This window comes from Ovis aries, chromosome 15 (assembly GCF_016772045.2).
Source record: "Ovis aries strain OAR_USU_Benz2616 breed Rambouillet chromosome 15, ARS-UI_Ramb_v3.0, whole genome shotgun sequence".
Taxonomy (NCBI): domain Eukaryota; kingdom Metazoa; phylum Chordata; class Mammalia; order Artiodactyla; family Bovidae; genus Ovis; species Ovis aries.
In genome coordinates this window covers 57,160,286-57,184,759 of record NC_056068.1, presented here as the reverse complement: position 1 = coordinate 57,184,759, position 24,474 = coordinate 57,160,286, and the positions used below count along the sequence as shown (strand labels likewise).

At 42.4% G+C, this 24,474-nt stretch overlaps 1 protein-coding gene across 3 annotated transcripts in view; it reads left to right on the top strand.

The window, feature by feature from the left end:
- The window catches only part of BDNF (brain derived neurotrophic factor), a 63,204-nt gene that overhangs the window by 15,154 nt on the left and 23,576 nt on the right, over nucleotides 1-24,474 (top strand). Inside the window, exon 1 of one of the 3 annotated variants that reach the window (XM_042233303.2) lies at nucleotides 4,560-4,884. The exons of 1 other annotated variant lie outside the window; for it this stretch is intronic. The gene's annotated coding sequence lies outside the window, so the exon portion shown is untranslated. Of the gene's footprint in view, nucleotides 1-4,559; nucleotides 4,885-5,725; nucleotides 6,030-24,474 lie in introns of those variants that run through there. One more of the 3 variants, XM_015101092.4, reaches the window with a different exon arrangement.

Genomic DNA, 24,474 nt, shown 5'->3' with positions numbered 1-24,474 from the left:
ATCAAGAGTCTCAGAGGTTTCTAAATGATTCTGTATGTGACACAAATCTAAAACCTAATCCTTGCATGGGTACCACTGGGGACTTTATTCCTACCACATCTGGGTTACCCAGAAGATTTTGACAAGAGTACTTGAGTCCTTCCTCCCAAAAAATAGTCACCATAGACACTGTGTAGATTCAGAATCATGGAAAAATAGGCCAAATTCTTGGTGTGATTTTTAAAATATGACTTTAGGAAGTTCAGTAATTATTTTTTCTAAATTATCTTTTTGCATACGTTGCTAACTTTCTCCATGAAGAATATAAAATTTAGCAGTAGAACATCTCTCACTCCCATCATCACACAACCTAAATAGTTGGGTTTCAAAAATAAGGTAACCTGCTCCTTACAACCTGATTCAATGTCCTAAAACGCTTTGGTTTAAACTTACTATGGTTCTTTCTGGCTCTTCTCCCTGCACAACCAGCAAACCATCAGCTACCATTGTCAGTCCTAACTTTGGTCCTAAAGCCCACAGTCAGGTCCTTTCTGACTATCCTTGTAGAAACATTGTAACAAGTAAACCAATTTATTGCTCACTATTGGTTTTTAAATGTTCTGGGGGAGAATCTGGTAACTTGGAGGGCTACAAGTTGATGACTCTCATATGCTTGGGAGTTAGTTGTTTCATAATGGTTTTTGTGCCTTTTTTTTTTTTTTGATCCAGCTAAATATTATTCCCAGATGGGATCAGTTTTTGACCTTTTTGCGCTACTCTCCTAATCTTGGCGCTTCTAATATTTTCTTACTGTGTTTTTCTTTTGTTCATCACTAATGGCCATGCCTGGTTACATAATTTCTGTAACAGGTGTTGACCCATTTGGATGTATTTCAGTATGGCACACAGTTATGGTTCATGAAAAGCTTACCAGTAAGAAGTACACCTCATATTAAGGTACCATCTGATGAAAAGGGATATTATTTCTCCTGTAAGATTATTCTCAGGACGGCCTTGCTCAATAATTTGTAGGATTGAGTGACAGTTTCTCAGGATTGGCCCTTTGAAACCATACATCATGAATTTGAAAACATCTTTGCCATTCTGCTCAGCAGGAGAGTTTTCTGTTTACTTATTATTTCCAATATGCCAATTTTCAGCAGTTTTTGAGGTCAGTTGATTTGATCCTAGACATTTTTTTTTTTTTTTTGCAAGGAAGACTGAAGACAGGGGTAACTAGGAAACTTAAGTAAACATAATTAAACATAAAATGCTTATAGTGATAGTAGAATTGACCTCAGCCAATTAAAATTATTAATAGAAAAAATATGTCAATGTCACATCTAAGCTTACTGCCTCTGCTCCCACTTGGGTAATGAGGATTAGTTCATATTTCCTGACAAGAATAGATGGGAATTTCTCCCTGACCTTTGTCCTTCTAGAATATCGTGTTAGAAGGATTGATTAGATCCAACCAAAAATAGAGATTTTGATTAATTCAAAATTAATTTTGTAGGTCCCACAAAAGTAGAATCGAGAGCATTTTCTTTTCAAGCAGTGAAAATTTTCCCCATTTTGGTGACTGAGAAAATATTCAGATTACAAACTTGGAATCTTTGCTCCCACAGCAATCATGTCAGAGACCAATCTTTAAAAATAATCAGAAATACGTGCTTATATTTTCAGCATCACCCTTGATCACAATAGAAAAATGATTTTTGTAAAGCATTTGATCTTAGACCTCTAACACTATCTGTATATGCCACCTGAATTAACCAAATAAAAAAATTATTCAGAATTCCAATCAAGACACTGGTACAACTTTATCTTGGCATCATTGTTTTTAATGTAAGATGTATTTTTAAGGCAAATAGGCAAGCATTTAAGTCTGTGTTTTTATTGTTTTGGTAACACCATTATCACAAATCAGAAAGTTGGGAAATGCTCATAAGTGTCCAGAGGTCTGATTCATCAGAAGGTTTATCTGAATTGGCATTTGATCTTCTTTTATTTTTAAATATTCTTGCCATTTCTGGCTCGTCTGCCTTTTCCTCAGTAAAACTGCACCACACACTGGAAAGTAAGGATATATCCATCTGTATAACATCGAGGGAGAGTAGAAATAAGAAGATTGGCTATATATACAACCAGAGTCTCAGAAATAAGAACACTCCTTGCTTCAGCAGAAATGCTGACGTGGCAATGTGAATTTAGCAGGTAGATTTGCCATAACTTCTCATTTAGCAGTATTGAGAATGCTCAGATTCTTGATATTCACTGGTTAGGAATTTCTCCAGAAGGAACGCAATTACAAAGGAGCTTAAAAACCTGGGGAAATAACTCATTTTCAAGTGAATTTAAAGTTGGAAAGTAAGCACTGGTTTGAAGTCATCATAAAGTCATAAATGTATATATATATATATATATATATATATAGAGAGAGAGAGAGAGAGAGAGCGAGCTTAGGGTAGGGCTCCTCCAGTATTTTATAAAGCAGTACAGTTTTTTTTTAAATTTATAAACTAGCCTCTCAAATTGTTTTGCCATATTAAAAGAAATTGGGTTTGCACTCAGCCTACACCCCTAGGAATCAATTTGTTGTTTAGTCACTAAGTCGTGCCCAGCTCTTTTGTGATCCCATGGAGCCTGTCAGGCTTCTCTGTCCATGGGATTTCCCAGGCAAGAATACTGAAGTGGGTTGTCATTTCCTTCTCCAGGGGATCTTCCCAACCCAGGGATTGAACCCAAGTCTCCTGCACTGCAGGCAGATTCATTACCACTGAGCCATCGGGGATGTCCTAGGGAATCATACAGAGGTTTTTTGAGGGGGCCAAGCTGGGCTTCTTGACCTCTGTCCTTCATTGCTTCCAACTAGCCTGTATATTTCACATACATTAAATATTCCACAATATACTTCACCATCTGTGCTGCAGGGTAGTTTGTGCTGGTCATGTATACTGTCAAGTTGATAGAGGTGCAAAGCTAAATGTGTGACACTCTAAGAATATGCATATATTTGAATAATTTGACTATTCAGTCCAACAATTTGCAAAGAGGCGCTGAAAGATCGCACATCTTGGTAACACTTCCAAGAAACATAGCTTCCCTTATTGGGGGTGGGGAGAGGCAGGGATATTTCTAGCTGGAGTTCCTTATTTATTAAAGTCTTGTCTCTGGCATTTTAGCTGTGTGAACTCGGGCAAATGATTTCGTGGCACTGAGCCTCCGGTTTTCATTTATAAAATAAGAATAGTAATTTCTGTGACTGGTCTTTAGAAGCTCTAAAACAGCTAATATAAGTGCACTCATTTTTTTTTTTAAACTGTAAACCCTTAGGCAAACTGAACTGAGTATATAATGATATTACATATTCAGTTCAACAGCACATTCTTGATAACCACAGAAGGGTTCAGGGGAGGAAACTGTTTATAATCTTTCCCTTTCCCCAAATTAATGTTGGAGTGTTTAGAGAAATTCTTAAAGCAATGAGTCTTAGCAATGATTAGGTCAAACTCCTTTGAGATTACAGAAGAAATGCACATACTCATAAAACTGCCTACCAAATTTGGGGGAAACAAGAGATTCCTATGACACCCAAATATGCATTGCTTAAGAAAGAGTGCTTCTCAAATCTGACCCCAGATTTTCTGCTTCGCAATCGCTAGAGGTGATTGTTAAAATGCTAATTTCTGGACGCTGCCCCACCCCTACTAAATCACAATTTCAGGAGGATAAATCTACATTTTAATAGGCAACCCAGGAGGTTTTTTAGGCTTCTCTGGTGGCTCAGAGACCTGGGTTCGATCCCTGGGTCAGGGAGATCCCCTGGAGAAGGAAATGGCAACCCACTCCAGAATTCTTGCCTGGAGAATTCCATGGACAGAGGAGCTTGGAATGCTACCGCCCATGGGGTCGCAAAGAGTTGAACACGACTGAGCGACTAAAACACAGGTGGTTTCTATGCTCGAAAGAGGTCCCAGGATTACAAGTTAAATGTCAGGGTCTTTTTCCGTTCCTTATTCTAAATTTTAAGGTCTGTACTCTCGCGCAGGAACTGGTCGAACTAGTGGGAAGAAAATTCCGCCTTCAAGCAGGAACCTAGATTGACGGTTGAAAGCGTTTGTCCGATAGTATATTGAAAGTGAATATGAAGTTCTCTGCAAGGGTCTTGGCTACCTGCAACTAAGAATCAGAAAGACTGCTGCGGGGGAAGAGGGGCGAAGTGAGGATTAATTGAGCCAACTGCCCACCCCGAGACACACACACACACACACACACACACACACACACACACACTAAAACAGAAGGCTTTTTATTTATCTTTGCTACCCAGGTTCTTTATTAAAAGGGTTGGTTTATGTGTGTAAGTTTGCTAGGGAGGGAAGTGAAAACATCTGCAGAACCATGCAATGCCCTGGAACGGAACTCTTCTAATAAAAGATGTATCATTTTAAATGCGCTGAATTTTGATTCTGGTAATTCGTGCACTAGAGTGTCTATTTCGAGGCAGCGGAGGTATCATATGACAGCGCACGTCAAGGCACCGTGGAGCCCTCTCGTGGACTCCCACCCACTTTCCCATTCACCCGGAGAAGGCTGCTCGCGCAGCCGCTCCCCCCACAAGCTAGCATGAAATCTCCCAGCCTCTGCCGAGATCAAATGGAGCTCTTCGCTCAGGGGGTGCGAGTATTACCTCCGCCATGCAATTTCCACTATCAATAATTTAACTTCTTTGCTGCAGACCAGAAGGAGTACATACCGGGCACCAAAGACTCCCCTCAACCCCACCCCTTCTTTTTAACCAAAGGGAACGTGAAAAAAGAATAGAGTCTGGGAGTTTCGGGGCCGAAGTCTTCCCCAGAGCAGCTGCCTTGATGTTTACTTTGACAAGTAGTGACTGAAAAGGTGGGTTTCTTTTCTTTCTCTCTCCGTTTTTTCCTCTTGTTTGGTCGACTAGAAAGCGTGTGGCTTGAGTGAGGTCTGTCATTGCCTCGGCTTCCCGACTGGAGCAAGTAACTTGGTGTAACGTTATCTGCGGGTGTTCATGAATAAAAAATGCCGTTATTATCTTGATTGGATTCCTATTAGGCAAACTCCGGAGAGGTCAGTGCACGAACTCTGTTTAAGCCGCGGCGTGTTTAAGGCAGCGGAGTAAACCAATAGCCCCCCTGCTCTGTGCGATTTCATTGTGTGCTCGCGTTGGCAAGCTCCGTCGTGCGGGAAGGTGCGGGAAGGTGTGTCCGTGGCCCGGGAAACGCACGCCCTCTCCCACAGAACTTAGGTGCCGGGATGAAGCGGGGGGGAGTTGCCACAGAGGGGAGCGAGACCCCGGGGGCGCCCGATGCGCGCTCGCTCCCTTCAGTCCCGGCGTGGACCGCCCGGGTTTCCGCGGAGGGCCCGGGACGCGGGGTTCCCCCGGGGCCGGGGCTAGGTCACCCATCGGAGCCGCGGGCGTGGCGCGCGCGTCCCGTTGAGGCGCCCCAGGGACTGGCGCGGGGCTTACGGGGCCACATCGCGGGGCCCGGGGGACTGGCCGAACGGGGGCGCGCGGGTCCGGGGCGCCTGGGCAGCCCGGGGACTCCCCCGGGCCGAGCCGGGGCGAGGAAAAGGCGCGGCGTTCCCTTTAAGCGGCCGCCCCGCACGGGTCTCAGTGGCGCGGACGAGCTGGGGGAGGGGGGGCGGGGGGCGGCGCCGTTTGACCAATCGAAGCTCAACCGAAGAGCTAAATAATGTCTGACCCGAGCTCCAGGCGCAGGCTGGAGCTCCGGGTCCCGGTTGCCGCCGCGCCCGGGCGCACCCGCCCGCTCGCTGTCCCGCGCACCCCGTCGCGCCGCGGGCTTCCGGGCGCGGCCGAGGAACCGGTCCGGCGCGCCCCCCACCTTCTCCTCGGGAAGCGTTGATGAGACGCTTGAACTGCAGCTGCCACCGCTGCTGTGGGGCCGGCGGCGAGCGGCTCCGCGACGGGGACCTGGGCTGGGCGCAGGGGCCAGGAGCAGGACGACGATGTGACTCCGCCGCCGGGGACCCGTGAGCTTTGTGTGGACCCGGAGGTAGGCGAGCATCGGACGTGGGGCTTGGCTCGGGAGCCGCCGGTTCGCCGGGGAAAGTTGGCTGGGGCGCGAGGGGTGGGGGTGCGAAGTTATGGGGAACAGGCCAGAACTCCTTTCTTCCCCTCCAAAAGAAGGGGGCATTTTGCGTTGTTCCTGTTGAGCTTTCTTCTCCCACTGCACGATCCAAAGGGGTAGCCAGGACGCCCGAGAGAGAGGGGACCCCGGGAAGCCCAGAAGTGGCGGAGAGAAAGCCAAGAAGAGACGCAGAGCTGCGCGATAGAAGACGGCGCCCCGAGTACCCCCCAGAAGAGGAGGGGTCGTGAGAGCGATTTAGGGCGCCAGCTGTGGGGGGCCCCGACTAAGGTGACGGGGTTGGGGCTGAGATATGAATCTTTCCCAAGGGCTGGGCGGCCCCTGCGCAGGTTTTGGGGGGCCGCTTGCTCCTTCAGCCCGCTTACCGCGTCCCCGGGGCTTCAGCAGGGCTGCACACCATCAGCTGTTCCCCAGGAGTTGAGTTAAAAGCGGACCTATACGGGTCCAGTACGAGTTTATCTTGGGAAACTTGACACACTCCTGCAGCCCGGACCTGAAAGGGGCTGCGGGACTCCGGGGCTAGTTGTGCTCACGCGTCTCCCCACCCCGGCCACCTCCCTTGAGGCACCTTGCAGAAAAGTGAAAAGTTTTGGCTTTCAGGGGCTGGGAGGGATGTGTGTATATGTATGTGTATGTGTTTGGCGGAGGGTGATGTTCTGACTCGGGTAGGTCCCCGGGGATGCCATGCACAGCCGGGAAGAGGAAATGGGTGAATGAGACGTGCGTGGAAAGAAATAGCTGAGGGTTGGAGGCTCTTTGCTCGACGGGCAGAGAAGGGGACTTCCAGACTGGTGGCACCCCCTAGGGAAGAAAAGCCTTGGGACTGCCTGGGTGAACTAGAGTCACCGTCGAAGGATGCTGTTTGTGTGTTGGGGGTGGAGCGGGGTGGAGGGACACTGTTGGAGGGGCCGCGAGGAGGAGGGGTGGGGAGAGCGGCGCTAGGGAAGGTAGAGGGTGCCCTCTGCCGGCTAAGCTGCCCAGAGCGGCTGCAGGGGCGGGAGGCTGGGGGGTGGGGAAGTGGTAAGAGATGGCTTTGCGGGATCTCTTCGGTAGCTGGTAGGAGGGACCTGTTGAATGACGCTTCTGACTCCCGACTCGGATGAATTTCGACTCCTCGCGCCTCCCTGGCTGCAGTGCAAGTTTTCCTTGAGCTGGGGGAGCTTTGACAGGCTATGGTTGGTGGTGTGTTAGGGATTCCTGGATCTCATTTTAGGGTCCTTCAGGGATCTTAACACTTACTCCTCAATGTCAGCAGTAAACAGCGAATATTTTCTGACAAGAGTGCAGGAATGTTCTTGGCCAGAAGCAAAGAAAAGCATATTTCTGAGTGTGTATTAATTCTCCTAGTACAGTTACCTTTTTCTAGCAAAGTCATGTGTAATTGGGAACGTTGATTTCTTTTTACTGCATATAAAACTGCATATTGATTTTAAATAGGAAGTAATGTTATTAAATGAGACCTTCAAATTGGTTTGACTTCTGGGAAAATATCCCCTTACCTTTAATTTTACCCCCAAAAAGTATTTTTATGTGAGTCTGTTATAAAGTCAGAGGCCATTTTGGTCTTAAAATTATATCTGTATATACTTATATTTTTTGCAGTTTAATTTATTGAGGTATAATTACTGATTTAATTCATCTACAGGTGTTTGTTTACCTCATGCAACATTATGATTTTTAGGTTGAAAATTTATGAGATTATGGGATGTAGTACTCCAAATTATTATAAGCAATGGATCATAAAGTTTTTACCCAAGGGACCATACCCCTTTAAAAGCGTCATTAATCCTGTTCCTTGATTTTGCAAATACCTTGCTTTAGATTCTTCTTTTGCAAGTTTAGCTGGAGGTAAGGGAAAGGAAAGAGACACTTGTTGAAATGTAACCATAACCTTTACTGGAATTTAAAACACGTTGGTCACCATTACTGGAATTCCCAGGCCGTAAAGTCGTCTTTTTTTTTCTTCCACTTTATTTTGCAAAATGTGATAAATGTTGGTAAATATAGACCTGTACTAAGTATTATGACAGGAGAAGCATTATGTATGTAGAGCTATTTTAAGTCATTACAAAACGTTTTCTATTTATAAATGATATAAGCAGAAAGAAATGATTTCCAGATAAACAAGACTTACGTACATGTTTTGAAGCATTAGAACATTGCAGACACACTTAGACATCACATTTTTTTAAAAAAGGAAAATAACAGAGTAATTTTTCACATACCTTTGGAGGCTTTCATTGCCTATTCAGAGCTGAATTAGTGACTGGAAATCTCATTTATTTTAAGATTATTTAAGACTTACAGCAGGTCAACATTTGGGTGTCCAGAAAATAAAACATTTAGGAACTCTGTTTTAGGATGTCTTTTCAATAAGTGTGACTTTTACTTGCAAACAGAAGGAACCAAGAAAATGATCATTTGCCAGAAATACAATGACCTCACCTCAAATGATTCATTTGTACTATGTGAGTTAATTGCCTAAATCTCAAAATAGCCAAACAGGGGTGGGGAGATGCTGGAATGTTGCTGGTTCATTTGATTCACCTGGAGAGAGGGAAGTTCTGTAAATAATGCAAATTTCTAAAATCCTGGCTCAAAACCCTTGAATTTTCTGCTTAATAGGGGCACCATTAGAATGTAAGTTGTTCTCTTCTTCCTGGAATCTTTGAAGAGTTCCAGCTTTTCAATACTCAAAAAGCAGATGATTGGTAATCTCATTTCTTTTAAATATAAATAGCTCTGGTTTTCAGCTTAACACACAGCAAGTTGAGCATGCCCGCCTCATAGTACAGCAAACAGCTTGTTGATATTTTGGGTACTTTTGTCTTTAGAACCTACTGTTAAGTATCCAATACCTCCCCCCCCTCCCCAACCCTGGTCATATACACACATCCACAGCGCTGTATGCAGGTGTGAATTTGTGGAATGTAAGAGCCAGCAGCTTTGGATCTCAACCATAGACTTAATCTTCTACTAAGTTTTAGAATATCGAAGACGTACACAATGGAAAGGTAATCTACAAGTACTTCATTAACATTTTAGTTTTAGGAAGTTAGTCCCACAGCAAACAGACTGATTTTAGGCTGCTTGAATGAAAACAGAATGGAAAAGTATATGAGAGCTCAACTCTAAGTATCTTTTAAAATGAAAACCATTGCCGTTTCTGATGTCCATAAAACTGAATTTATTTTAATGGGGGAAACATTTTCAGCTAGTGTCTCCCTGTGTAGAAGATTTCCCCTTCTGTGAGGGGGCTCTCCTAGCCTAGCTCTGCCCAATGCATGTGAATGTATCCCTCTAATAGGGTAATTGCTAACTTGTCTCAACTTGTTGTCAAATGATTGTTATGGTTCCCTCAGTTTCCACTAATTGCAAAATTGCTGCTTAATTGAAGGACTCTCAGCCATCTAGTGCAGTCATTCAGCCACCGGCAGACTCTGTAATCTCAAACTGTGAATTGCATTTTAAAAGAGGAATGGAGGAGAAAATTCCAGGGAATTCTAGGTTTCAAACGGCTAGCTGTTGCTTCATGGAGGAAGAAATCTTTGAATGTTTAACTGCATTGTGATAAATTTTCTCCATTAGGATTAATAACATGCCCAGATGGGCTTCAAAAGTGAGTGAGTGAACTTCTTGGTTATACTCTGCATCCATTTACTCTGTTTAGGATGGAGTCACGTTAAACAGTAAATGATGGCAAATGAAATCAGTATGTCATTTGTACACGGGGTTTAACCCTAGGAAACGGAGGAAGGCTCTGGTATTTTTAAGCTTAGACATATGTGTCCTCAAAGTCTCCTTAAACTTCCTCTTAAGTCATAAAATTATTTGCTGCCGCTGCTTAGTCACTTCAGGTATCTGACTGTGTCACCCTATGGACTGTAGCCCACCAGGCTCATCTGTCCGTGGAATTCTCCAGGCAAGAATGCTGGAGTGGGTTACTATGCCCTATTCCAGGGGATCTTCCCAACCCAGAGAGCGAACCCTGGTCTGCTGCATTGCAGGCAGATTCTTTACCACTGAGCCACCAGGGAAATCCTAGAATTGCTTAATCCTAAATATGTATACTTTGAATGCATCCCTGGCTTTCCAGAATACTCACACCAAAGGCTTAGAAAAGTCATGGACCTAGTTATTAAATATATGGAATCATTATTGATGCTAGATATGGAACAGTGGAGCTCACTAATATATGGACTTTGGAAAACTTATGGGGGTGATGGAGTGGTAAATGGGCATGTTTTCTAAGTGAACTGGAAGGTATTCTTGTTTCTGTAAGAAAAACATGAGTATCTGTCAAAGAAGTAGTGTGGAGCTTTCTTTAAATGAAAGTACTCAAATTCAAGTACAAACTCTGCGACACTACGCTTTTGGTGAAACAAATCTGACCCGATAACACTGGATGCTAAGAAGTGGCTAGTTGCAGTGATGTCTCATCTATACATTGTCTAAAGTTTAAGCATGGGTTTCATTAGATGAATTGGGGGGTGGGTGTCGGACAGCAGAGTGACTGGAGGTGGGGAAGCAAAGTCATTTCATAAGGTTCCATGACAGCCATCATAAAATAAAAGTTTATTTCTGAAGAGCCCAGAGAATAATGTGTGTTATGCAGTTTTCCCAAAGGTTCACTTGAAAAACCTTTTCATTGGTTGTCATGGTAGTAATGTCCTGATTTTGAGAGCTCGCAGAACCTAGTAGCTCTTAAATGTGCTTTCAGCTTGGTTCCTTTGGTCTGGCTGAAGCTTCATGATGCTCCTCTGTGTTTCTGACATGCGTCTGCATTTTAAAGGGAGGAGGTCAGGCAGAGGAAGATTCCTTAACTCTAAGACAACATCACTAGGAAATGTGTAACATCAAGTGGTGAAAAAGTCACTTTACTTCAAAATAGCTTATTAAAATCAAACTGGAAGGCAATCTGTCATTTAATTACAACTAGTACATATAAAATTAAGATTTATATGATGGAAATAGAACATAGACAGTTGCAAGGAATTTAATCAACTCATCAAAAGTGGAATAGCGCCACCTAGAGAACAAAATCACCAGCGTTACCAGCCAAACGGATTCTGTGCCATATGAGCCTCTTTTCCAAGGCTACGGTTACTAGGATTGCCTTGCCACCCTATTCAGATTTGGTGAGTGTATGTGTTGGTAGGCGTGTGGTGTTTGTGTGTGGGTGGTTTAGGATGCACTTGGGTTTGTAGATGAGATTTTAAAACAGGCACATACATACCTCAATATCTACACCAAGTCCCTTTTAGTGTTTTAATAGTAGCCAAATGTAGAATAACCTGCCAGGAAGAAGAGCTGGCCTCCTTTTAAACGTTTTTTATTTTCAACAATATATGCTGAGGCACTGAGTACAAAGGTTCTGGTTTTGTTTACTTGCTACAGAGAGTTCATTGCCCTTTCTGAGATATAATAACACCAAATAAATTGAATAGAACTACCTTAAGAATGTCTTTGATCTGTGATCTAATTTTAACTTTAATGATTTGAGAATTAAAAAAGGGTCATATATGTAGCAAGACTTTAAACACCAAAAAAACAAGGGGGTAGGAGGAAGACAAGGAGAAGGCATTGTATGTAAGAGCTGCCTCAACCTTATGAGCCAGCTCCAAAAATTTATGGAACCAGGAACCAATCATTACAAATTAGCTTAAAATTATTTGATGCCAGAATCTGCATTTTCTTCATTTTTGCATGCTTCCGCAATAGTATCCAAAATGATTCTGGTCGGAGAAGAAACTCTTCAACAAATATTGTTGAATGAACAAATAGATTGATTAAGAGCTGCCTCAGATTCTGACAGTGTGGACAATGAAGAAACTTTGTAATTACAAAAAAAAATATTTTTTGCTGGCAGAGAGGCAGAAATTGGAGGAAATAAGTGTAATATTTTTGTTTTCGTGGTAGGTATTATAAATGTCCTTCAGTTGGGTGAATTCTAAGGTTGCTTGTGCCCAATTTGGTTCACTCATAAAGTTGTCATGTTTGGAACATGAAATGTTAAAGCCGATTTAGATAGTAGCAACTATAAACCTGTTGGTGAATTTTCACTTAATGTTTTCAATTTGAGGTACTGGTGGCGATGCTGATCATTGTGCTTCAGGGAACAGAAAACAGTGTATGTTAAGTGAGTGTCAATTTCTGGTAAGCAGATAACCAAAGGAAGTTATTATATTGTCTGTGCATTGTGTCATGCATAGGAGCAATCAGGTGCAGAAAACTTAACTTTTCCGGAGAAAAATCTATATATCTCACACATACAGAGAGAGCAAGATGGAGGGTGGGGTGCGAGAGGGAGAGAGAAAAAGAAGGAAACTCATAGAGTAAAATTTTTGCCACATGGGATTTAATCTAATCACTCTTGATTCGGAGCTGTTACCATCAGCATTTGCTGCCTGTTCTGATACTTGCTTTCTGCTTTTGAAAACTGAACCTGTGCCCAAACTGAAACAAGTTTCTCTGTCTTTTCACATGTTCATTTATTTCTTGAATTATGGGGAGTGTTTTTAAACATAGATAAATTTCTTTTACATCACACAGAATCTGAAGGTCGAGAAATTTGCTTCACGCTGCTGGCAGAGATGCTTGGCGGAGTCCCAGGCCACATTCCTAGACCAAACTGTTGAAGGTGTTCTCTCTTATGCAACATGGGGAAGGCACATTCAGCCTTCTCGCACCGGCTGATAATGTATCTGAAGGCACAGACGACATGCTTATCATTTTGAAACATAAAGCCAGCAGGCATTCTGTTGAATGATAGAATCTGGATCAGCTAAATGTAAAATACTATGATTAGTTAGGTTCAAAGTCAACTGTATAAATAGAGAGAATATGGAGTTGGGACCAGATTTGGGGGGCTGACTTAGACTGCACAAAGGAAACTCAGAGGTTTTAAATGGTCGAAGGCTATGAGTGTGAGACAGTGGTGTGTCTATATGGCCGTGGGGGTGGAGGAACTTGGATATAACTACTGCAGTTTAGGGCCTCCCAGGCAGCTCAGTGGTAAAGAATCAGCCTGCTAATGCAGCAGACCCAGGAGAGACAGCTTTAATTCGGGTCAGGAAGATCCCCTGGAGGAGGAAATGGCAACCCACTCCAGTATTCTTGCCTGGAAAATTTTGTTTACAGATGAGGCTGGTGGGCTACAGTCCATGGGGGTCGCAAAGAGTCAGATACGACTTAGCGCACACACACACACACACACACACACACACACACACTGCAGTTTTGGTCTGCAGTTTTAGTTTGGGGAAACTAATAATTTCCCCCCATTTCTCAAGTAAACTATACCTAGAATAGTACAGGGAAGTCCACTCAGTGTTAAGTGGCAGCCTGGACAGGAGGGAAGTTTGGAAGAGAATGGATACATGTATAAGTATGGCTGAGTCCCTTTGCTGTCCACCTGAAACTGTCACTACATTAACTGGCTATGCTCCCAATAAAAAAGAACAAGTTTCAGTTCAAGAAATGAAATAGGTTGCTTTCGGTACAACACTGACGAAAGGGTATATATTGAGATCAGTGTGACCAGGATGCATAGGAAGTTGGAAACCATTGCAAGTAAGCAATGACTGAGGAAACTTGGAATGGGTGGCGTGGGGACAGGAAGACTTAGGCTGGAATGACAAATGTATTTTTGTCTTCTTTAGTCTAAATTCACATGATGGTAGCTCCCAGAAGTCTGGGTTAAGAAGAGTTCTGAACCCAAACCTAGCCTAATGAGAAAGAATATCCTGTCACTGCCCACCATGTCTGGGGGACTAGGGGGCAGCGTGTCTGACTTGTTCTTGATGTCCAGTCTAGAGGACCGTCTTCACAATTGTGAAGAACTGGCATATGGAGGAAAGAGAGAGTTTACTTTATGTTGCCCCAGAGAGCAGATCTAGACCCAGTGATATAAATTTAAGTACTGTACGTGGTATCTAGAAGAACTTTCAGTTCGATTTAATTAAGTAAATATCACAGGCTCACCATATACAAAGCATTGAATTGAGTGAATTTATGATTTAACAAAGAAAGAATATGGAATATGTTCAGCTTCCTGTTATAAGCACAGACTGAAACCCTTTTAGAAAGGAGAGATATTAACATGGAAGCTTGGAGTTAGGTATATTCTGAAGTACCTTTGTACTCCTAAGTTTTTTCAGATATATCGGTCATATCATCAGTTTGCTCCTTGTTTTAGTTCGCATACAATCCTGATGACAATCATGTATTTCTTTGGGTCTTCTGCCTGAGATAGGTGCAGCATCATGAACTGAGCATCAGAAATCCTTCCCATTTCTTTGAAAAGTGCTGGACTTTTGCTTTTTTCATACTTTCACGTGGGTTCTCAAAAGTAGTTATTTTTCCTTTGGATCATACAGAATGGAATGTTTTAAAAAAGAGTCCTGATCAGGTTCAGACACCCAAATTGCTTAAGAAATTAGCTTTTGACGTTAGATTTTTTTAGAGTTCAGTAACTGAACTAAAAAAAGCCCACAGCACTCACCTTCTTCCCCCTCTCAAAGTACGGCACCCTTGGCTATTAACAGTTTTCCAACGAGTTTCCTTTTCTAAATGTAAACTGTCCAAGAATTGGCCCCTCCCTCAACCTTTTCATGTTTCAACATGGATAGATTAACTTTCTTTTTTTTTTTTTTAACAACTTATTTTGCTCTTCTGTTGAACAGTCAGAAATTAATTAACCCACATTTAATATGCAAGTTTAGACCAGAGGTTTCACAGCCCACTCCTAGGAGTCATGACGGTTTTATTCTGCATGGTGGTCTCTCATTACTGCTATCAAATATTCATATTTTCAGTCAGCAAAGCAAGCAGTTTACTGTTTACATACTCTTTAGAGCTTCACATATTTTATAGTTCATGTTGCTGCATGTATGTTTTCTCCTGTTTCAAAGCTTTTCTTTAAAGAAAGTAAAGGTGTTATACATGGGGAATGATTCTTTTATTTATTAATTCATCTAGCATTAATTTAGTGCCCAGTGGATGCCAGGCACTGGGCTAGATGGATCCATCCATCATCAGGTGCTCCCTAGTAAGCCACTCCATTGATTCTCCCAGGTAAGGCTTCCGTTACTTCCTTATATACTCACTTCAAAAGAGTATTTTTAAAAGCTGTTGAACAAATTCTCTGAGTCATTTCAGAACTTCCTGCCTGTCTTGTATTTTCAGTTGTGGATTGTAATATTTTGGAAAAACTTATGTCACTCTTAAGAGAATAATCTCTTTTATATATATAACAATTGAGTATCATTTCATGTTCAAATTAAGGCAGTGAAAATGCTTAGACATTGCCTTAAACATTTCGCTATTGGTATTCTTATTTATTTCTGGAGGAACTCACATTAACGGTGCTGGTAGAAGCCACAGTAGAAGAATTTCTGGACTAAAAATGCCATTCATTTCCACTGGTGTTATGATGGAGTTTTTTCCTTACTTACAAGGACATGTTTGGGCCTCTTAGTATCCAGGAATGTGTCTTTTATTTGACAGTGTTTATAAATCCCATGTGTTTCCCCCCTAAAGGAGCTAAAATGTGAGAATGCTTCCATTTACTAGAATCTGGTTTCATGATTCTCCTGAGTAAGAAAAAGAAGGAAAGATCAGTGTTGTGAATATTATCATTAGTCAATAATATGTTTAAGTTTAGTAATGGTATTTTTTAAAGAGTTTACTGAAAACCACTTTTCAATCTGTTGGGTGGTCTCCTTTCACCATGAAGTCAGGAGGTATTTTGACTCAAATATATGAAATAAATAAGAATACCATGTGGTATTCATGGATCGTGTAAATATGTCAATGGAACTAGAGCGCAGTTTGGCACCATCAACTCAGAAATATTTAACCTCTTGATATACAGCAAGGAAGCAAACTCTCACATAGTTCTCTTTTGAATCTCAAAAAAAAAAAAAAAAAAACAAACAAACCACCAACCCAAGCCAAAATTAAAAACAAAAAACCCACAGGATTAGGAAGTGGTGAGAAATCCCATTTTCCTGCTAATACCAAACCTATAGCCGTGTTTCTAACCTTCTCTTTCCCTCCTGAGCAGGGGAATCAGATTAAATTATAAACCCATAAACACAAGAGAGTAAGCCATAAATAGTGACCGAGACCTTTGCGTTCTTTGAGACAAAACCAGAGGAGTAGACACAGATCTTCTAACCTCCAAATTAGTAGTATAGATGTAAATAAGTAAATTGTAGGACTGGATTATTCTCGCTCTGACAAAATCTCCAGTAGAACCCCAATGTATAAAACAAAATAAATAGTGCTGGGCTCGTTGAACTGTAAGTGGGAACAGCAGAGTCCTGCTTCCTTGACCTTGACTTTGCCCCTTGCAAGAAGCCTCTTGATACTCTTCTCTGCAAAACCATGTTGGAAAACTGTTGTTCTTGAGAAAAGTCAATAAGTAGAAATCCCCAAGTCCTAAATCTTTCTTCCTTCCTCATGGAAATGACCGTCCTGCCTATTCTTGCAGCCATTCTCTCGCATTCAGGATTGTGTTCATCTTTTTGTTTAAATTATGCAGAAATGGAAACTCGGTAACGTAGATATGGATATGTGAAATTTTCCCTACTGGATAATTTTTGGTAATAATCGTAGACATGTAATGGCTTAGAAGCAATGCAGGGTGACCTTATCTTAAAGATTTTAATAATCATTTAAGTTTATCATCATTAATAAAATTTTATCAGGAATTTCCTGGAGGGCCAGTGGTTAGGACTCTAGGCTTTCACTGCTGGGGCCAAGTTCAGTCCCTGGTCTGAGAACTAAGATCCCTAAAGCTACGTGACATGGCCAAAAAAATAAATAGAATTTGTTTTAAAATGTTCTTCCTAAAATACAAGTATATTTTTCTGGTTTTCACATCCCTGGCAATGATTTTCTTAACACTTGAAAGTGTCTATTATTCCAGAGTATTTGATTGTTCTTCAAAACTAATCTCATGTTGAAATTTAGGGGAACCCTTGCCATCACTGCTTCAAGCAGTGTCAGAGGTTTTGATAGCTTGTCCTAGTGCCGCGCCCCGATAGACATTGGTACTGGGACCAAAATTTAGTTGACTTGTCATCATTAACATTCCTACGTGAATGTATGTCATATGTAGGTAAGATTTTATGTACATGCTAAGTTGCTTCAGTTGCGTCTGACTCTGACCCCATAGAAGGTGGCCTGCCAGGCTCGTCTGTCCATGGGATTCTCCAGGCAAGGATACTGGAGAGGATTGCCATGTCCTCCTCCAGGGGATCTTCCCGATGCAGGGATCATAACCCATGTCTCTTATATCTCCTGCATGGGCAGGTGGGTTCTTTACCACTATCACCAAGGTTGTACATTTCAATAACAGTCTTGTCCACAGGTATAGTGTTCCATACATTAAGAAAGCTTTTTTGCATTTCTTTTCCATGGGGATGGTCTTGATCCCTGTCTCCTGTACAATGTCACGAACCTCATTCCATTGTTCATCAGGCACTCTATCTATCAGATCTAGGCCCTTAAATCTATTTCTCACTTCCACTGCATAATCATAAGGGATTTGCTTTAGGTCATGCCTGAATGGTCTAGCGGTTTTCCTTACTTTCTTCAATTTAAGTCTGAATTTGGCAATAAGGAGTTCATAATCTGAGCGACAGTCAGCTCCTGGTCTTGTTTTTGTTGACTGTATAGAGCTTCTCCATCTTTGGCTGCAAAGAATATAATCAATCTGATTTCGGTGTTGACCATCTGGTGATGTCCATGTATAGAGTCTACTCTTGTGTTGTTGGAAGAGGGTGTTTGCTATGACCAGTGCATTTTCTTGGCAAAACTTTATTAGTCTTTGCCCTGCTTCCTTCTGCATTCCAAGGCCAAATTTGCCTGTTATTCCAGGTGTTTCTTGACTTCCTACTTTTGCATTCCAGTCCCCTATAGTGAAAAGGACATCTTTTTTGGGTGTTAGTTCTAAAAGATCTTGTAGGTCTTCATAAAACCGTTCAACTTCAGCTTCTTCAGCGTTACTGGTTGGGGCATAGACTTCGATAATTGTGATATTGAATGGTTTGCCTTGGAGACAAACAGAGATCATTCGTCGTTTTTGAGATTGCATCCAAGTACTGCATTTTGGACTCTTTTGCTGACCATGATGGCTACTCCATTTCTTCTGAGGGATTCTTGCCCACAGTAGTAGATGTAATGGTCATCTGAGTTAAATTCACCCATTCCAGTCCATTTTAGTTAACGCATTCCTAGAATGTCAACATTTACCCTTGCCATCTTTTGTTTGACTACATCCAATTTGCCTTGATTCATGGACCTGACATTCCAGGTTCCTATGCAATATTGCTCTTTACAGCATCAGATCTTGCTTCTATCACCAGTCACATCCACAAGTGGGTATTGTTTTTGCTTTGGCCCCATCCCTTCATTCTTTCTGGAGTTATTTCTCCATTGATCTGCAGTAGCATATTGGGCACCTAATGGGGAGTTCCTCCTTCAGTATCCTATCATTTTGCCTTTTCCTACTGTTCATGGGGTTCTCAAGGCATGAATACTGAAGTGGTTTTCCATTCCCTTCTCCAGTGGACCACATTCTGTCAGGCCTCTCCACCATGACCCGCCCATCTTGGGTTGCCCCACAGGCCTGGCTTGGTTTCATTGAGTTAGACAAGGCTGTGGTCCCAGTGTGATTAGATTGACTAGTTTTCTGTGAGTATGGTTGCAGTGTGTCTGCCCTCTGATGCCCTCTTGCAACACTTACCATCTTACTTGGGTTTCTCTTACCTTGAGCGTGGGCTATCTCTTCACGGCTGCTCCAGCAAAGCACAGCCGCTGCTCCTTACCTTGGACGAGGGTATCTCCTTACCGCTGCCCTTCCTGACCTTCAACGTGGGATTGCTCCTCTAGGCCCTCCTGTGCCTGCACAGCCACCACTCCTCGAGCAAGAAGAGATAAGAAAGCCTTCTTCAGCGATCAATGCAAAGAAATAGGGGAAAACAACAGAATGGGAAAGACTAGAGATCTCTTCAAGAAAATTAGAGATACCAAGGGAACATTTCATGCAAAGATGGGCTCGATAAAGGACAGAAATGGTCTGGACCCAACAGAAGCAGAAGCTATTAAGAAGAGGTGGCAAGAATACACAGAAGACCTGTACAAAAAAGATCTTCACAACCCAGATAATCATGATGATGTGATCACTAATCTAGAGCCAGACATCTTGGAATGTGAAGTCAAGTGGGCCTTAGAAAGCATCACTACGAAGCTAGTGGAGGTGATGGAATTCCAGTAGAGCTATTTCAGATCCTGAAAGATGATGCTATGAAAGTGCTGCACTCAATATGCCAGCAAATGTGGAAAACTCAGCAGTGGCCACAGGACTGGAAAAGGTCAGTTTTCATTCCAATTCCAAAGAAAGGCAATGCCAAAGAATGCTCCGACTACCACACAATTGCACTCATCTCACATGCTAATAAAGTAATGCTCAAAATTCTCCAAGCCAGACTTCAGCAGTACGTGAACCATGAACTCCCTGATGTTCAAGCTGGTTTTAGAAAAGGCAGAGGAACCAGAGATCAAATTGCCAACATCTGCTGGATCATGGAAAAAGCAAGAGAGTTCCAGAAAAACATCTATTTCTGCTTTATTGACTAAGACTTTGACTGTGTGGATCACAATAAACTGGAAAATTCTGAAAGAGATGGGCATACCAGACCACCTGACCTGCCTCTTGAGAAACCTGTATGCAGGTCAGGAAGCAACAGTTAGAACTGGACATGGAACAACAGACTGATTCCAAATAGGAAAAGGAGTACGTCAAGGCTGTATATTGTCACCCTGCTTATTTAACTTCTATGCAGAGTACATCATGAGAAACACTGGACTGGAAGAAACACAAGCTGGAATCAAGAAAATATCAATAACCTCAGGTATGCAGATGACACCACCCTTATGGCAGAAAGTGAAGAGGAGCTAAAAGCCTCTTGATGAAAGTGAAAGAGGAGAGTGAAAAAGTTGGCTTAAAGCTCAACATTCAGAAAAGGAAGATCATGGCATCTGGTCCCATCACTTCATGGCAAATAGGTGGGAAAACAGTAGAAACAGTGTCAGACTTTATTTTGGGGGGCTCCAAAATCACTGTAGATGGTGACTGCAGTCATGAAATTAAAAAGAGGCTTACTCCTTGGAAGAAAAGTTATGACCAACCTAGATAGTATATTCAAAAGCAGAGACATTACTTTGCCGACTAAGGTCTGTCTAGTCAAGGCTATGGTTTCTCCTGTGGTCATGTATGGATGTGAGAGTTGGACTGTGAAGAAGGCTGAGTGCTGAAGAATTGATGCGTTTGAAGTGTGGTGTTGGAGAAGACTCTTGAGAGTCCCTTGGACTGCAAGGAGATCCAACCAGTCCATTCTGAAGGAGATCAACCCTGGGATTTCTTTGGAAGGAATGATGCTAAAGCTGAAGCTCCAGTACTTTGGCCACCTCATGCGAAGAGTTGACTCATTGGAAAAGACTCTGATGCTGGGAGGGATTTGTGGCAGGAGGAGAAGGGGACAACCCAGGATGAGATGGCTGGATGGCATCATGGACTCGATGGACGTGAGTCTGATTAAACTCCAGGAGATGGTGATGGACAGGGAGGCCTGGTGTGCTGCGATTCATGGGGTTGCAAAGAGTCAGACACGACTGAGCGACTGAACTGAACTGAACATTAAGAAAATGCATCCACATGTTCTACTTGATCCTATAAATAACCCTTTGAAAAAAACTGGGCACACCTTATTCCCATATAACAGTTGAGGAAACTGAAGTTTGGAGTAAATAAATTGATCTAAGTGGCACAGCTGTAGAACCAGAGCAAGGATTACAGCTCTGTGATCCTAATCCAGCCCTCCCACCATCACACAGGCTATCTAAACCATGACCTGCAGAATTCAAGACATCATATTCCACCCTTGTTAACATGAATGCTTGGCACAGATGGAGACGAGTGTCATCACCGTGACCTAGTCTCCGCTCTCTAGAAAAGAGATTGGCAAAAAGTGATGGTGGGAAGATTAAAAAGAAATGTTTATTTTACGGACTTTTTAAAGTTCCTTGTTTTAAGGAAATAAAATACTTGAAGAGAGGAAAAGGGCATGTCTTGTTCTTTGAGCTTCTTAGTAATAATTTTGCTTAAAGCTGAGGATCCTATAAGTGAACTATTGGAGAGCATAGCATGGAGCAGTGGTTCTTAAAGAGGGTGATCATCAGGGCCTTTCCTTGGTGGTCAAGTGGTTGGGAGTCCACCTTGGAGTGTAGGGGACGCTGGTTCAATCCCTGGTCCAGGAACTAAGCCTGTGTGCCACAACTGCTGATCCTGTAGGCTCTAGAGCCTGTGCTCTCCAACCAGAGAAGCCACTATAATGAGATGCCCTTGCATCACAACAAATAGTAGCCCCTGCTTACAGCAACTAGAGAAAGTCCACGAGCAGCAATGAAGAGCGAGCACAGCCCAAACTAACTAACTAAATAAAATTATTTATTTATTTTTTAGAAAGGTGATGATCATCAGAATTACCTTTGAAATTTAAAAAAGAAAATTCACAGAGACTTTTCTGGTGGTCCAGTGGTTGACTCAGTACTTGCAATGTAGGGGGTGTGAGTTCAGTTTCTGGTTGGGGAACTAAGATCCCACATGCCACCCAGTGTGGCCAAAAAATAAACATTAAAAAAACAAACAGATATCAGGTTCTAGTCCCTGAGATTTGGAGGTTTGGGCTGCAGCTTGGGCATGTGTTGTGTTTAGAAACTTACACAGGTGGTTCAGACTTGCAGGAAGTTTGAAGAGTTGCTGAGCTTGAACCCGAATACATTTTAAAAGACTCATCATTGACTTCGCCGTCCAAATACTTGGATTTGAACATGGTTAGAAGGGATTTGCAGCCTTATAAATAATCAGAAACTCCAAAGCTTTGAAGTAGGAGGCCTGTTGAAGATAATCTCCTGACTTGAAAGATGTTTCCTAATCATAGACTTCCATGCAGCAGCAATAGAGTAGGCCTGGCCCAAGGATGGAGTAGGATTCCATGGCTACCACTTACTTACAAGGTCTGGGACCTTGTACAGACTATGTCTAATCTCTGTGCCTCAGCCTCCTAACAGGGTTGCTGTAGGGATTGTTGTCGTTGTTTAGTCACTAAGTCGTTGACTCTGTGCGACCCCATGGACTGCAGCATGCCAGGCTTCCCAATCCTTCACCATCTTCCAGAGTTGCTCAAACTCATGTTCATTGAGTCCATGATGCCATCCAACCATCTCGTCCTCTGTCGCCCCCTTCTCCTCCTGCCCTCAATCCTTCCCAGCAGCAGGGGCTTTTCCAGTGAGTCAGTTCCATCAGGTGGCCAAAGTATTGCAGTTTCAGCTTCAGCATCAGTCCTTCCAATAAGTATTCAGGGACATTTGACCCATGTCCTTTAGGATTGAATGATTTAATCTTTCTGTCCAAGGGACTCTCAAGAGTCTTCTCCAGCACCACAGTTTGAAAGCATCAGTTCTTTAGCGCTCAGCCTTCTTTGTGGTCCAACTCTCACAACCATGCACAACTACTGGAAAAACCATAGCTCTGACTATACGGACCTTTGTTGGCAAAGTGATGTCTCTGCTTTTTAATCATCTTTTTATGTTTGTCATAACTTTTAAGGAACAAATGTCTTTTAATTTCATGGCTGCAGTCACCATCTGCAGTGATTCTGGAGCCAAAGACTTATTGTTGAGACTATTAAGAAGTTTATCAATGGGCTTTCACGGTGGTCCAGTAGTAAGAATCCACCTTGCAATGCAGGGGAGCGTGGGCTTAGTCCCTAGTCTGGGAAAATCCCATGTACCATGAGTGACAGATCCCATGAGCCGCGACTACTGAAGCCCAAGCGCCTAAAGCCTGTGCTCTGCAGCAAGAGAAGCCACTGCAATGAGAAGCCTTCACAGCACGAAGAGCAGTAGCTCCTGCTCTCTGCAAGTAGAGAAAGCCTACACAGAGCAACGAAGACCAGTAAAATTAAAAGAAGACTTTATTAGCATGCTCCCTGTCTAAATCTGCTTCACTTTGCTCCAGCGGTAACAAGAAAAGAGCCCTGTTGTTGTCATCTTTGGAGGCTAATTTGTTTACTCATTGACTTTCTCTTCCTTTCATCCAACTAAATCCGACTCATTGTTTAGACTCAGCTCGAATTCAACTTCCTCTGGAAAGACTTTTGCCCAAGAGAAACCTACCCTATTTGGATTCCTGAATCATTCACAGTCTCTATCTTACAACAGTTAATTATATAAGCAATAATTGTGCGACTGTTAAACACTGGGTACCTTCTCTGTATAGGTTCTCTGCTAGGAGCTGTGGATGTGAAGTTTAGTCTAGAAAAACATTCTAGAATATCCTGCTTAGGATAGTCTGTGACTTTAAAGGAACATTTCTTTCTTTCTTTCTCTTTCTCTCTCTCTCTCTCTCTTTTTTTTTTTTTTTTGGTATACCTTAAGGTACATTGTGTTTTTATTTTTAATTTTTTAAATATTTATTTATTTATGGATTTTTGACTGCATAGAGTCTTAGTTGTGATATGCTGGGTCTTCCTGTAGCACGTGGGATCTTTCATTGCACACAGTCTTAATTGCTTCATGGCTTGTGGGATCTTAGTTCCCCCACCAGGGACTGAACCCCTGTCCCCAGCTTTTGGAAGGTGGTTTCTCAAACAAGGCCACTAGGGAAGTCCCTAAAGAAACATTTCTTAAATAAAAAGTTCATGAAACAGTCTCAGCCTGGGACCCTGCATCTCTGGAGCTGATGATCAAGTTTCATTCCATTGCTCAATAGATCTATGATCTTGGGCAAGTTACTTAAATTCCTTGTGTCTAAAATAATGAGGGAAATCCTCTTCCCCCTCCTGTGTTTCCATGAGGGAACTTGATCTGAGGTAGTAGGAAATAGGCCCCACTGCATTTTCTAACACAGCTTTCCTAACATGACTCTGACCCTGTATTATTCCCATTTGACGTCTTATTTCAATTCTGTTCTCAGCAGAAAATCCCAAGGAGAGGAGGGGTGGTTAACCCAAACATTTACTAGTGGGAAGAGTTAAAAAGAAGTGGTAATTTTTTCAAAGTTGAGTGAGCTCTATGTCCCAAGGAAGTTGTCTTTTAAGTTAGGTTTTTTCTTTTGTGTATTTTAAGCAAAAGCTTTATCTCCTATATTGTCTTTAGTCTCCATAGCACATAGCTGACTGATGTGCACATAGAAAGTAGGGGGTTCCACAGCTATTTGCTAAATAATTTAGCATGTCTTTTTCCCTGGAAAAGATAAAGATTCCAGCATTGTGATATTCAG